The sequence below is a fragment of the Bufo bufo genome, chromosome 1 (assembly GCF_905171765.1).
Source record: "Bufo bufo chromosome 1, aBufBuf1.1, whole genome shotgun sequence".
NCBI classification, from domain to species: domain Eukaryota; kingdom Metazoa; phylum Chordata; class Amphibia; order Anura; family Bufonidae; genus Bufo; species Bufo bufo.
Genome location: NC_053389.1, coordinates 152814343 through 152827551, shown reverse-complemented (window position 1 = coordinate 152827551; position 13209 = coordinate 152814343).

Genomic DNA, 13209 nt, shown 5'->3' with positions numbered 1-13209 from the left:
AACTGAAAATATGTCATATTCTAGGTTCTTCAAAGTAGCCACCTTTTGCTTTGATTACTGCTTTGCACACTCTTGGCATTCTCTTGATGAGCTTCAAGAGGTAGTCCCCTGAAATGGTTTTCACTTCACAGGTGTGCCCTGTCAGGTTTAATAAGTGGGATTTCTTGCCTTATAAATGGGGTTGGGACCATCAGTTGCGTTAAGGAGAAGTCAGGTGGATACACAGCTGATAGTCCTACTGAATAGACTGTTAGAATTTGTATTATGGCAAGAAAAAAGCAGCTAAGTAAAGAAAAACGAGTGGCCATCATTACTTTAAGAAATGAAGGTCAGTCAGTCAGCCGAAAAATTGGGAAAACTTTGAAAGTAAGGGCTATTTGACCATGAAGGAGAGTGATGGGGTGCTGTGCCCTGGCCTCAACAGTCCCCGGACCTGAACCCAATCGAGATGGTTTGGGGTGAGCTGGACCGCAGAGTGAAGGCAAAAGGGCCAACAAGTGCTAAGCATCTCTGGGAACTCCTTCAAGACTGTTGGAAGACCATTTCAGGGGACTACCTCTTGAAGCTCATCAAGAGAATGCCAAGAGTGTGCAAAGCAGTAATCAAAGCAAAAGGTGGCTACTTTGAAGAACCTAGAATATGACATATTTTCAGTTGTTTCACACTTGTTTGTTATGTATATAATTCTACATGTGTTAATTCATAGTTTTGATGCCTTCATAGTCATGAAAATAAAGAAAACTCTTTGAATGAGAAGGTGTGTCCAAACTTTTGGTCTGTACTGTATACCAGGGGAGGTATAAGGGTAGAGTAACAGGGGTAAAACCAGGGTAGCAGGGAATATAGAGGAATGAGGGATATTCAATGTTGGGGGAACACAGGGGAATTAGGGTACATTGGTGGTATAGGGGGAGTAAGGGTTAATGCAGGGGAATAAGGGATTCGTTGGTGGTATAGGGGGGAGTAAGGGTTAATGCAGGGGAATAAGGATAGGGGGGAGTGAGGGTTAATGCAGGGGAACCAGGGATTCGTTGGTGCTATAGGGGGGAGTAAGGGTTAATGCAGGGGAATCGTTGGTGGTATAGGGGGTAATATTGATACTCAGCCGGTATGCTCGTTGTCCAGGGGGTGCTCGTTTTCCTAGGGGATGGTCCTCTCCGTCTGGGGGCTGGTTCCACAAGTGCCTCAGCGTAGCGCCGCTGGACTATTTAAGTTCGGCGGTGCTCGCCGGCCAGAGCGCGCTTCCAGGCAGAGGTTTCCTTTGAGCATCCGCCTGTAGCGCATCTGCATACCCTGCGGCGCGATAATTATCGCGCCGGAGGTATGCAGATAACAGAGGGAGGGACGTTTGTTTCCCTCTCTCTGTTATGTTAACTATCCCCAGCAGCTGGGGATAGTTAATACCAAAAGGCATCGGATCTCTATTGATCCTATGCTATTTGAGGTCACCAGAGGCTAGACATAATTGTCTAGCCATCTGGTGACCTTCTCATCTCCTGCAGGGATGCAGGAGGAGGGGGGGCACCCGAACAGGGGGCATCTTTATCTGTATACTATATGTGTATAGATGCTTGGGGCACATCCATATACATATACACTGCGTGCAGAATTATTAGACAAATGAGTATTTTGACCACATCATCCTCTTTATGCATGTTGTCTTACTCCAAGCTGTGTAGGCTCGAAAGCCTACTACCAATTAAGCATATTAGGTGATGTGCATCTCTGTAATGAGAAGGGGTGTGGTCTAATGACATCAACACCCTATATCAGGTGTGCATAATTATTAGGCAACTTCATTTCCTTTGGCAAAATGGGTCAAAAGAAGGACTTGACAGGCTCAGAAAAGTCAAAAATAGTGAGATATCTTGCAGAGGGATGCAGCACTCTTAAAATTGCAAAGCTTCTGAAGCGTGATCATCGAACAATCAAGCGTTTCATTCAAAATAGTCAACAGGGTCGCAAGAAGCGTGTGGAAAAACCAAGGCGCAAAATAACTGCCCATGAACTGAGGAAATTCAAGCGTGCAGCTGCCAAGATGCCACTTGCCACCAGTTTGGCCATATTTCAGAGCTGCAACATCACTGGAGTGCCCAAAAGCACAAGGTGTGCAATACTCAGAGACATGGCCAAGGTAAGAAAGGCTGAAAGACGACCACCACTGAACAAGACACACAAGCTGAAACGTCAAGACTGGGCCAAGAAATATCTCAAGACTGATTTTTCTAAGGTTTTATGGACTGATGAAATGAGAGTGAGTCTTGATGGGCCAGATGGATGGGCCCGTGGCTGGATTGGTAAAGGGCAGAGAGCTCCAGTCCGACTCAGACGCCAGCAAGGTGGAGGTGGAGTACTGGTTTGGGCTGGTATCATCAAAGATGAGCTTGTGGGGCCTTTTCGGGTTGAGGATGGAGTCAAGCTCTACTCCCAGTCCTACTGCCAGTTTCTGGAAGACACCTTCTTCAAGCAGTGGTACAGGAACAAGTCTGCATCCTTCAAGAAAAACATGATTTTCATGCAGGACAATGCTCCATCACACGCGTCCAAGTACTCCACAGCGTGGCTGGCAAGAAAGGGTATAAAAGAAGAAAATCTAATGACATGGCCTCCTTGTTCACCTGATCTGAACCCCATTGAGAACCTGTGGTCCATCATCAAATGTGAGATTTACAAGGAGGGAAAACAGTACACCTCTCTGAACAGTGTCTGGGAGGCTGTGGTTGCTGCTGCACGCAATGTTGATGGTGAACAGATCAAAACACTGACAGAATCCATGGATGGCAGGCTTTTGAGTGTCCTTGCAAAGAAAGGTGGCTATATTGGTCACTGATTTGTTTTTGTTTTGTTTTTGAATGTCAGAAATGTATATTTGTGAATGTTGAGATGTTATATTGGTTTCACTGGTAAAAATAAATAATTAAAATGGGTATATATTAGTTTTTTGTTAAGTTGCCTAATAATTATGCACAGTTATAGACACCTGCACACACAGATATCCCCCTAAAATAGCTAAAACTAAAAACAAACTAAAAACTACTTCCAAAAATATTCAGCTTTGATATTAATGAGTTTTTTGGGTTCATTGAGAACATGGTTGTTGTTCAATAATAAAATTAATCCTCAAAAATACAACTTGCCTAATAATTCGGCACTCCCTGTATATACCAATCTTCTGGTGTACATACATATATTTTCATGGATGTTTGGGGCACATCCATAAATATATATATATATATATATATATATATATATATATATATATATACACATATAGATATAACCAATAAGCCCACCCATATAACATACCATATACATAGAGATGCATGCTGCCAAGGGGGCATGCATACATCTCCATGTATACACACATGTCCCACCTGGACAGGCCCATAGAAAAGGGCCAATATATATGTATATATGTCAGGGCATATATACATATATATTTAAATATAACACTTCCCTCAACAATCCCCCTGTTGTGGGGGAAGGGTTGGGATGTATTTGCCTCCTCAATTGCACTCTTGGTGACAGTTCAGGAAGGACTAAAGTAATATGGCTCTTAAGTACCTAGACATCACCCATCGTGACTAACACCTCCGACCTGCCTTTCACCAAACGTCTCCATCCACCGAATACACCGTCTTCTTCTTCTTGGATAACTTTCTTGGCATCTTACATTATGATCTTCAGGTATCAGCCACTCCCAATGTAGTCTATTCCTGACTCCGGAATGGCTTCACCCTCGCCGTCTTTAGATCACTCCACTCAGCGACCGTGTACTGTCCTTCTTTCTTTCTCTTTGACAGTGTTGCTCTTCTGGCGTCAGTCACCCCCAATGTCAGTGCCAGTCTTTCGGTGTCAGTCACTCCCAATGATTCCGGAATGACTTTACCCTTAATCCATGTAGCACCTCCTTTTGGGGCACGGACGGCCGTAGGCTGGCCTTTTAACACAAGTACGACTTTCATCTTGATTGAAGACTCAGTTGTTGGAGAGGTTCTCCCATGGACAGATACGTAAGTTTTTACAAGGCAGGTCAGAATTTCTGGTAAGAGGTGATGTCATAGTACCTAAATTCTAACTGCGGGAAAGAACCCCGACTACCACCATTCAGTCCAACCCTTACAAAAGTCACCATTGTCGATGTTAAAGTTGCAAATACCTTAGTAAATGAGGGGCCTGTCCCTAGGGAATCTACTCTTCCCCACTCACACAAACAGGTCACATCCCTCCCAATACAGCCCAATTCAATTTAGTGTGTACCCATAGAGACTTATGCAACCTGGCCTATCTCTCTACACCTCCAAAGACGCCGGTAGGTAACAGACCCCCGTGTCAATGGGAAAGGACTATAGGATGCAAGTGTGCGTCCAGCCATATTGTAGTATGGCTGTCACACACTTGCACCTAGAGTGTCCATGGGTACACAAGGAACTCATATGCAAATAATCAATATATATCTATACACAATATTATGAGGTCACAGGGTGGCCTAGGAGTACATCCCGAACCATCATACGAAAATCTACTACAATACAATATATACATACACACAATACTATGAGGTCACAGGATGGCTTTTGGATTTTCATCCTGAACCCTCATAGGAAACAGTATGTCCATACAATCTCTGGCTTCAGGACTTTGTTGGAGCTAAGTCCTGAGCCTCCTATGATTAACTTCGTCAAGTTCTGTCTGGTTCTGGTTTAGTTGGTCCGCAAATCTCTTGACCCTCCTGTAGATTAGACACAGTCCCGTGTACATGACGATTACCAAAACCAGAAGAACTATCACCGGGTGTATCAATAGGTTGAAGAAGGATGTTGCCTTTGGACTGTAGCCGAACAGACTTTCCCACCAGGAAACCTTGGAGTCCTTGTCCAAGTTGGTAGTTATTGCCGTTATTTTGTTCTTGTCGTGCGTCAGTTGGATGGTGGCCTGTTTCTCTGTTTCTCGAAGATTCTGAAGTATTTTGTCTTCTTGGCTGAAGTCTAGCAGGAGATGTTTTAGTTCTATCTCAAAGCCAAGAGGAATCTTCTGGAGTCTCACGGGAACGTCAGGGCGGATGTCGAGTCTCTTCTCCGGGGTGATTGGTGTCCTTCCTTGTAGCTCTGCGACATCTAAACCTAGGACGGGACTAAGGGTGCAATACGCTCCAGGGAGGAGTTCTCCTCTCTCTGTGCAATTAGTCCCATAAATTGCATAAGACATATTTTGCCTTTAGTACCAACACCAATACCCCTGTCCTAAGTATTTAGGGGAGGAGGGTATTGGGCTGGCCTTCATCTCACAGGACCCCTCGGTGCTCCAACACTGGTGTCTTAGCACCCAATCCTGACTACCTTGACAGAGGATAGCATCCTCTTTCTTCCAACATCCCTCTGTGTCTAACAGATAAGGATGGCCTCCCTCATAGGTTAGAACGCCCAAGGGGAGCTGTGGATGAAGCACCGTCCGGTTATTTATGACAATCCCTAGGTTAACTGCACTGTAACCCTGTCTAAGATGGCCAGATACAGGAGCCAATGACGAAGCAGTGCAAGTGAGATTCCTACATCCGTGCCACTGGACTACCCACCAGTTGGTGTGATTGGCTGCAAAAAGAGTTATAAGAGGACTTACCCGTTGGCGGAGGTTGAATGGGAAGTGGCCGCAGTACAATGATGATACAATATGTTTAAGGTTGTCCGAGAGTTCACTTTGGACTTGCGTACACGCCAGAGCAAGCTGAGCTCTATCCTGTTCTTCCAAGAGACCCACAACTAACCTTCTAAACTTCTCTCGTAGAGCAGAAGATAGAGAGGTAGTGGCATCTATGTGCGAATGCTGCAAACCCCCTAAGACGTGGTTTACATCAAGTTGGGTCTCGAATCCTTCCCCGGCGTGTCGCGCAACATCCCCAAGTTTACCTCTCAGGACTTCCATATCCATAGTGTTCAGGGCGCCCACTCCCAACGCACCGATATTCGGAACGCCTTCTCCTGACCAGCCAGACGACTTCTGTTCGGCTTCAATGATGATGGTTCTCTCTTCAGTGGTGCAGGTGATGACTTCTCTCCAGTCTTCAGTGGGCGTGTAAGGGAATCAGAAAATATTAATACACAAAAATCTGAAAAGATTTTAGATTCTCTGCTGTAGAGATTGCTCTGTGTCTAGTTCTGATTGAGAAAACCGCTTTACCTGTCTGAACTATCAGGCTATGGACGCTCAGAATCCACTGACCGCATCCCTCCCACCTGACTAGTTCACAGCATAAGCGATTTTTCTCACCAAAACCAAACACAGATACAAATTCCTAGCAGTGGGCCTGCCTCGCCAATGTTAAAGGGGATATTAATTATTGAAATTTATGCAAATCTCAATAATTAATATTCATAAATAGGCGTGAGTCATCTAGTGATGCCTCCACCTATTTATACCAATTAAACAATCACTACTGATTACCTTACTCTACTGTGAACTGCCTACATCTATTGCTGCGGCGCCTATTACAATAAGAGACCACACACGGTGATTAAATAAAAAGTATTTATTAAAACACTATACGTTATAGTCTGATATCTGCTTATAATTTTTTATATCTATATCAATGGAATAGATATATACAGGGAGTGCAGAATTATTAGGCAAGTTGTATTTTTGAGGATTAATTTTATTATTGAACAACAACCATGTTCTCAATGAACCCAAAAAACTCATTAATATCAAAGCTGAATATTTTTGGAAGTAGTTTTTAGTTTGTTTTTAGTTTTAGCTATTTTAGGGGGATATCTGTGTGGGCAGGTGACTATTACTGTGCATAATTATTAGGCAACTTAACAAAAAACAAATATATACCCATTTCAATTATTTATTTTTACCAGTGAAACCAATATAACATCTCAACATTCACAAATATACATTTCTGACATTCAAAAACAAAACAAAAACAAATTAGTGACCAATATAGCCACCTTTCTTTGCAAGGACACTCAAAAGCCTGCCATCCATGGATTCTGTCAGTGTTTTGATCTGTTCACCATCAACATTGCGCGCAGCAGCAACCACAGCCTCCCAGACACTGTTCAGAGAGGTGTACTGTTTTCCCTCCTTGTAAATCTCACATTTGATGATGGACCACAGGTTCTCAATGGGGTTCAGATCAGGTGAACAAGGAGGCCATGTCATTAGATTTTCTTCTTTTATACCCTTTCTTGCCAGCCACCTTGTGGAGTACTTGGACGCGTGTGATGGAGCATTGTCCTGCATGAAAATCATGTTTTTCTTGAAGGATGCAGACTTGTTTCTGTACCACTGCTTGAAGAAGGTGTCTTCCAGAAACTGGCAGTAGGACTGGGAGTTGAGCTTGACTCCATCCTCAACCCGAAAAGGCCCCACAAGCTCATCTTTGATGATACCAGCCCAAACCAGTACTCCACCTCCACCTTGCTGGCGTCTGAGTCGGACTGGAGCTCTCTGCCCTTTACCAATCCAGCCACGGGCCCATCCATCTGGCCCATCAAGACTCACTCTCATTTCATCAGTCCATAAAACCTTAGAAAAATCAGTCTTGAGATATTTCTTGGCCCAGTCTTGACGTTTCAGCTTGTGTGTCTTGTTCAGTGGTGGTCGTCTTTCAGCCTTTCTTACCTTGGCCATGTCTCTGAGTATTGCACACCTTGTGCTTTTGGGCACTCCAGTGATGTTGCAGCTCTGAAATATGGCCAAACTGGTGGCAAGTGGCATCTTGGCAGCTGCATGCTTGACTTTTCTCAGTTCATGGGCAGTTATTTTGCGCCTTGGTTTTTCCACACGCTTCTTGCGACCCTGTTGACTATTTTGAATGAAACGCTTGATTGTTCGATGATCACGCTTCAGAAGCTTTGCAATTTTAAGAGTGCTGCATCCCTCTGCAAGATATCTTACTATTTTTGACTTTTCTGAGCCTGTCAAGTCCTTCTTTTGACCCATTTTGCCAAAGGAAAGGAAGTTGCCTAATAATTAGGCACACCTAATATAGGGTGTTGATGTCATTAGACCACACCCCTTCTCATTACAGAGATGCACATCACCTAATATGCTTAATTGGTAGTAGGCTTTCGAGCCTATACAGCTTGGAGTAAGACAACATGCATAAAGAGGTGGTCAAAATACTCATTTGCCTAATAATTCTGCACGCAGTGTATATTTACAGCAGTATACAACAATATACTATAACAACACACTAATACGGTATTAACTACACTAGTCATAATCCCACTATAATACTCACCCCCACAATCTAACTATACTTAACACTTACATTCACGTTAACAGCAGCCCACCCAATCCTGTCAATATACTATCCCTACGGGGAATAACAAGGGGTTTATACAGACACTGCGCTGCTGCTGGGGTATGCAGGGCACCCGTGATGGGGTATCAAGGAGTACCAGGGGTAAAATATGGGATGATACAGTCAGGTCCATAAATATTGAGACATCTACACAATTCTAAAATTTTGGGCTCTATACACCACCACAATGTATTTGAAATGAAACAAACAAGATATGCTTTAACTGCAGACTGTCAGCTTTAATTTGAGTGTATTTACATCTAAATCAGGTGAACGGTGTAGGAATTACAACAGTTTGCATATGTGCCTCCCACTTGTTAAGGGACCAAAAGTAATGGGACGGAATAATAATCATAAATCAAACTTTCACTTTTTAATACTTGGTTGCAAATCCTTTGCAGTCAATTACAGCCTGAAGTCTGGAACGCATAGACATCACCAGGTGCTGGGTTTCATCCCTGGGGGCCTCTACTGCAACTGTCTTCAGTTCCTGCTTAGTTCTTGGGGCATTTTCCCTTCAGTTTTGTCTTCAGCAAGTGAAATGCATGCTCAATCGGATTCAGGTCAGGTGATTGACTTGGCCATTGCATAACATTCCACTTCTTTCCCTTAAAAAACTCGTTGGTTGCTTTTGCAGTATGCTTTGGGCCATTGTCCATCTGCACTGTCAAGCGCCGTCCAATGAGTTCTAAAGCATTTGGCTGAATATGAGCAGATAATATTGTCCGAAACACTTAAGAATTCATCCTGCTGCTTTTGTCAGCAGTCACATAATCAATAAATACAAAAGAACCAGTTCTATTCGCAGCCATACATGCCCACGCCATGACACTACCATCACCATGCTTCACTGATGTGGTGGTATGCTTAGGATCATGAGCAGTTCCTTTCCTTCTCCATACTCTTCTCTTCCCATCACTCTGGTACAAGTTGATCTTGGTCTCATCTGTTCATAGGATGTTGTTCCAGAACTGTGAAGGCTTTTTTAGATGTCGTTTGGCAAACTCTAATCTGGCCTTCCTGTTTTTGAGGCTCACCAATGGTTTACATCTTGTGGTGAACCCTCTGTATTCACTCTGGTGAAGTCTTCTCTTGATTGTTGACTTTGACACACATACACCTACCTCCTGGAGAGTGTTCTTGATCTGGCCAACTGTTGTGAAGGGTGTTTTCTTCACCAGGGAAAGAATTCTTCGGTCATCCACCACAGTTGTTTTCCGTGGTCTTCCGGGTCTTTTGGTGTTGCTGAGCTCACCGGTGCGTTCCTTCTTTTTAAGAATTTGAAAGAAGAATATCCAGCTCAATTCAGGTGAAATTATAAATGACCTTTATTCCAGCGTTAAAATCCGTAATGCAAGTACTTGCATTACGTATTTTAACGCTGGAATAAAGGTCATTTATAATTTCACCTAAATTGAGCTGGATATTCTTCTTTCAAATTTCTGGACTTTACCGCATCCAGGTGCGGCATCCGTGCACAAAGGGTGTTCACAACCAACGCAGGTGAGAGCTGCCTTACTATATTATCCATTCTTTTTAAGAATGTTCCAAACAGTTGATTTGGCCACGCCTAATGTTTTTGCTATCTCTCTGATGGGTTTATTTTGTTTTTTTCAGCCTAATGATGGCTTGCTTCACTGATAGTGACAGCTTTTTGGATCCCATCTGGAGAGTTGACAGCAACAGATTCCAAATGCAAATAGCACACTTGAAATGAACTCTGGACCTTTTATCTGCTCATTGTAATTGAGATAATGAGAGACTAACACACACCTGGCCATGGAACAGCTTTGAAGCCAATTGTCCCATTACTTTTGGTCCCTTAACAAGTGGGAGGCACATATGAAAACTGTTGTAATTCCCACACCGTTCACCTGATTTGGATGTAAATACCCTCAAATTTAAGCTGACAGTCAGAAGTTAAAGCACATCATGTTCGTTTCATTTCAAATCCATTGTGGTGGTGTATAGAGCCAAAAATGTTAGAATTGTGTTGATGTCCCAATATTTATGGACCTGACTGTATATACCAGGGGAGGTATAAGGGTAGAGTAACAGGGGTAAAACCAGGGTAGCATGGGATATAGGGGAATGAGGGATATTCAATGTTGGGGGGAACACAGTGGAATTAGGGTACGTTGGTATTATAGGGGGAGTAAGGGTTAATGCAGGGGAATAAGGGATTCGTTGGTGGTATAGGGTGAGTAAGGGTTAATGCAGGGGAATAAGGATAGGGGGGAGTGAGGGTTAATGCAGGGGAACCAGGGATTCGTTGGTGCTATAGGGGGGAGTAAGTGTTAATGCAGGGGAATCGTTGGTGGTATAGGGGGTAATATTGATACTCAGCCGGTATGCTCGTTGTCCAGGGGGTGCTCGTTTTCCTAGGGGATGATCCTCTCCGGCTGGGGGCTGGTTCCACAAGTGCCTCAGCGTAGCGCCGCCGGACTATTTAAGTTCGACGGCGCTCGCTCCCGAGGCAGCCCGTCCTGTGGCGCACATGCGCGCCGCCGGCCAGAACACATGGGCCGGCGCGGTGATATGACGTCACTGCGCCGGCCCGCGCATCCCAGAGCACGCTTCCAGGCGGAGGGTTCCTTTGATCCTCCGCCTGTAGCGCATCTGCATACCCTGGAGACACTAAAACATGTTTTTTTTGTTTCAAAAATGATATCATTGTCTAAAACTTACATAGATAAAAAAAGTAGACATATTAGGTATCGCCATAAGAACCTGCTCTATAAAAATATCACATGACCTAATCCAAAACAGCTATTTTTTGTTATCTTGCCTCACAAAAAGTGTAATATAGAGCAACCAAAATTCATATGTACCCTAAAATAATACCAACAAAAGTGCCACCTTTTCCCTTAGTTTCCAAAATGGGGTCACTTTTTTGGAGTTTCTACTCTAGGGGTGCATCAGGGGGTCTTCAAATGTGACATGGCAGTTTAAAATTATCCCAGTAAAATCTGCTTTTCCAAAAACCATATGGAGTTCCTTTCCTTCTGCGCAATGCCGTGTGCCCGTGGGGTGTTTCTGTAAACTACAGAATCAGGGCCATAAATATTGAGTTTTGTTTGGCTGTTAACCCTTGCTTTGTAACTGGAAAAAATTTATTAAACTGGAAAATCTGCCAAAAAGGGTTAACAAAGTTTGTAAAATTAGTTTTGAATACCTTGAGGGGTGTAGTTTATAAAATGGGGTTATTCAGACCTGAACTGGTCCTTAAAAAGTGGGTTTTGGAAATCTCCTGAAAAACTTCAAGATTTGCTTCTAAACTTCTAAGCCTTCTAACGTCCCCAAAAAATAAACTTGCATTCGCAAAATGATCCAAACATGAAGTAGACATATGGGGAATGTAAAGTAATAACTATTTTTGGAGTTATTACTATCTATTATAAAAGCAGGAAAATTGAAATTTGGACATTTGCAAATTTTTCTACATTTTTGGTAAATTTGGTTTTTTTTTTATAAATAAAAAAATATTTTTTTTACTACATTTTACCACTGTCATGAAGTACAATATGTGATGAGAAAACAATATCAGAATGGCCTGGATAAGTAAAAGCGTTTTAAAGTTATCGCCACATAAAGTGACATGTCAGATTTGCAAAAAATGGCCTGGTCCTTAAGGTGAAATATGGCAGGGTCCTGAAGGGGTTAAGGAGCACATTTTCTTATTTGCGTCTTAAGAATCAGCCATCTCTAGTATTCTTTATGTCCTTCTATCCTGGTTATATCTCCGTGGAAGTTTTCTGTAAAGCACTTTGGTCCTACAGAGCAGGACCAAAATCTAAGTGGTTGTCACAATGATGTCACAATAGTGTTTTTCATTGATTTACTGTAAGGCTTTATTCTGTTGTAATGATGTCACAATCTTTGTATATGTTATTTTCTGGTATGTGATCTATTGTCATCATCCCACAATATTATTTTATAATGATGTCACAATAGTGAGCTTTTGGGATGATAGACCAGCCAGGTTTAAAAAAGTGGTCGTGGTGTGGAAGGTTATGGGCCAGCAGGCCGGTCTCATTCATAATTTTCTATGCCTGTTTTAGGCGTAGTAAATGGTCTAAATGTAAGCCAGCTAGGAAGCAGTCTTACATTTAGACTAGTGCTGGATACACTGAAGATATGTAGAGGCCGGTGCCTCTTCATAACTTCAACGGATTCTCCGCCAACTATAGGGGTTATTAAAACTGACGTCTAAAACGCTGGTCTTAATAAATGACCTAGTCCAGCAATAGAGTCAACCCTTGAAAAATATAAATATTTTAATGAAATTCAAACACGTATGACATGACAAACTCAACTACACTGTTTAAAGGTAGATCCACCAGGGGTTGGGTGAGCTAGTAATGGGTGGGGGAGTGGTGTCCCTACACTGATACCCTGAACTACACCTCAGCCCAGAGACGCCCCCTGATGGTGGGGACTCTCTGTCCTCGAGCCTAAACTACCGCCTCCTATCATTCCCTCGAAAATGATAGGTGGTGGATGCTGGCTACGTGGTGGACTACCTATTAAACAGACAGACAAACATATAAATGAGAGGTGCCCTATGTATACAGCCCTGTTGATGTGAGGACACATCAAAAGGTACAAGGTACACCCGAGTAATCTAAAAAACACCCAAATAATGAATGTGATAGTTAAGATAGTAAACTGAAAAACCCCGACGCGTTTCCCCCACAATGTGGGATCATCAGGGGGTGATGAAAAATAGATATATAGATAGTAAAAAAACAAATAGACTTGGATAGTCAGAAGACGGAGCGCAGGTAAATACACCGAACTCCGTTAAACGGGTGTAGAACACCGTTGTTGATGCCACGGTGTCGTTACATGTTATATTGGACCCAGCAATATTATATAAAGGAGGAAGAAACACATAC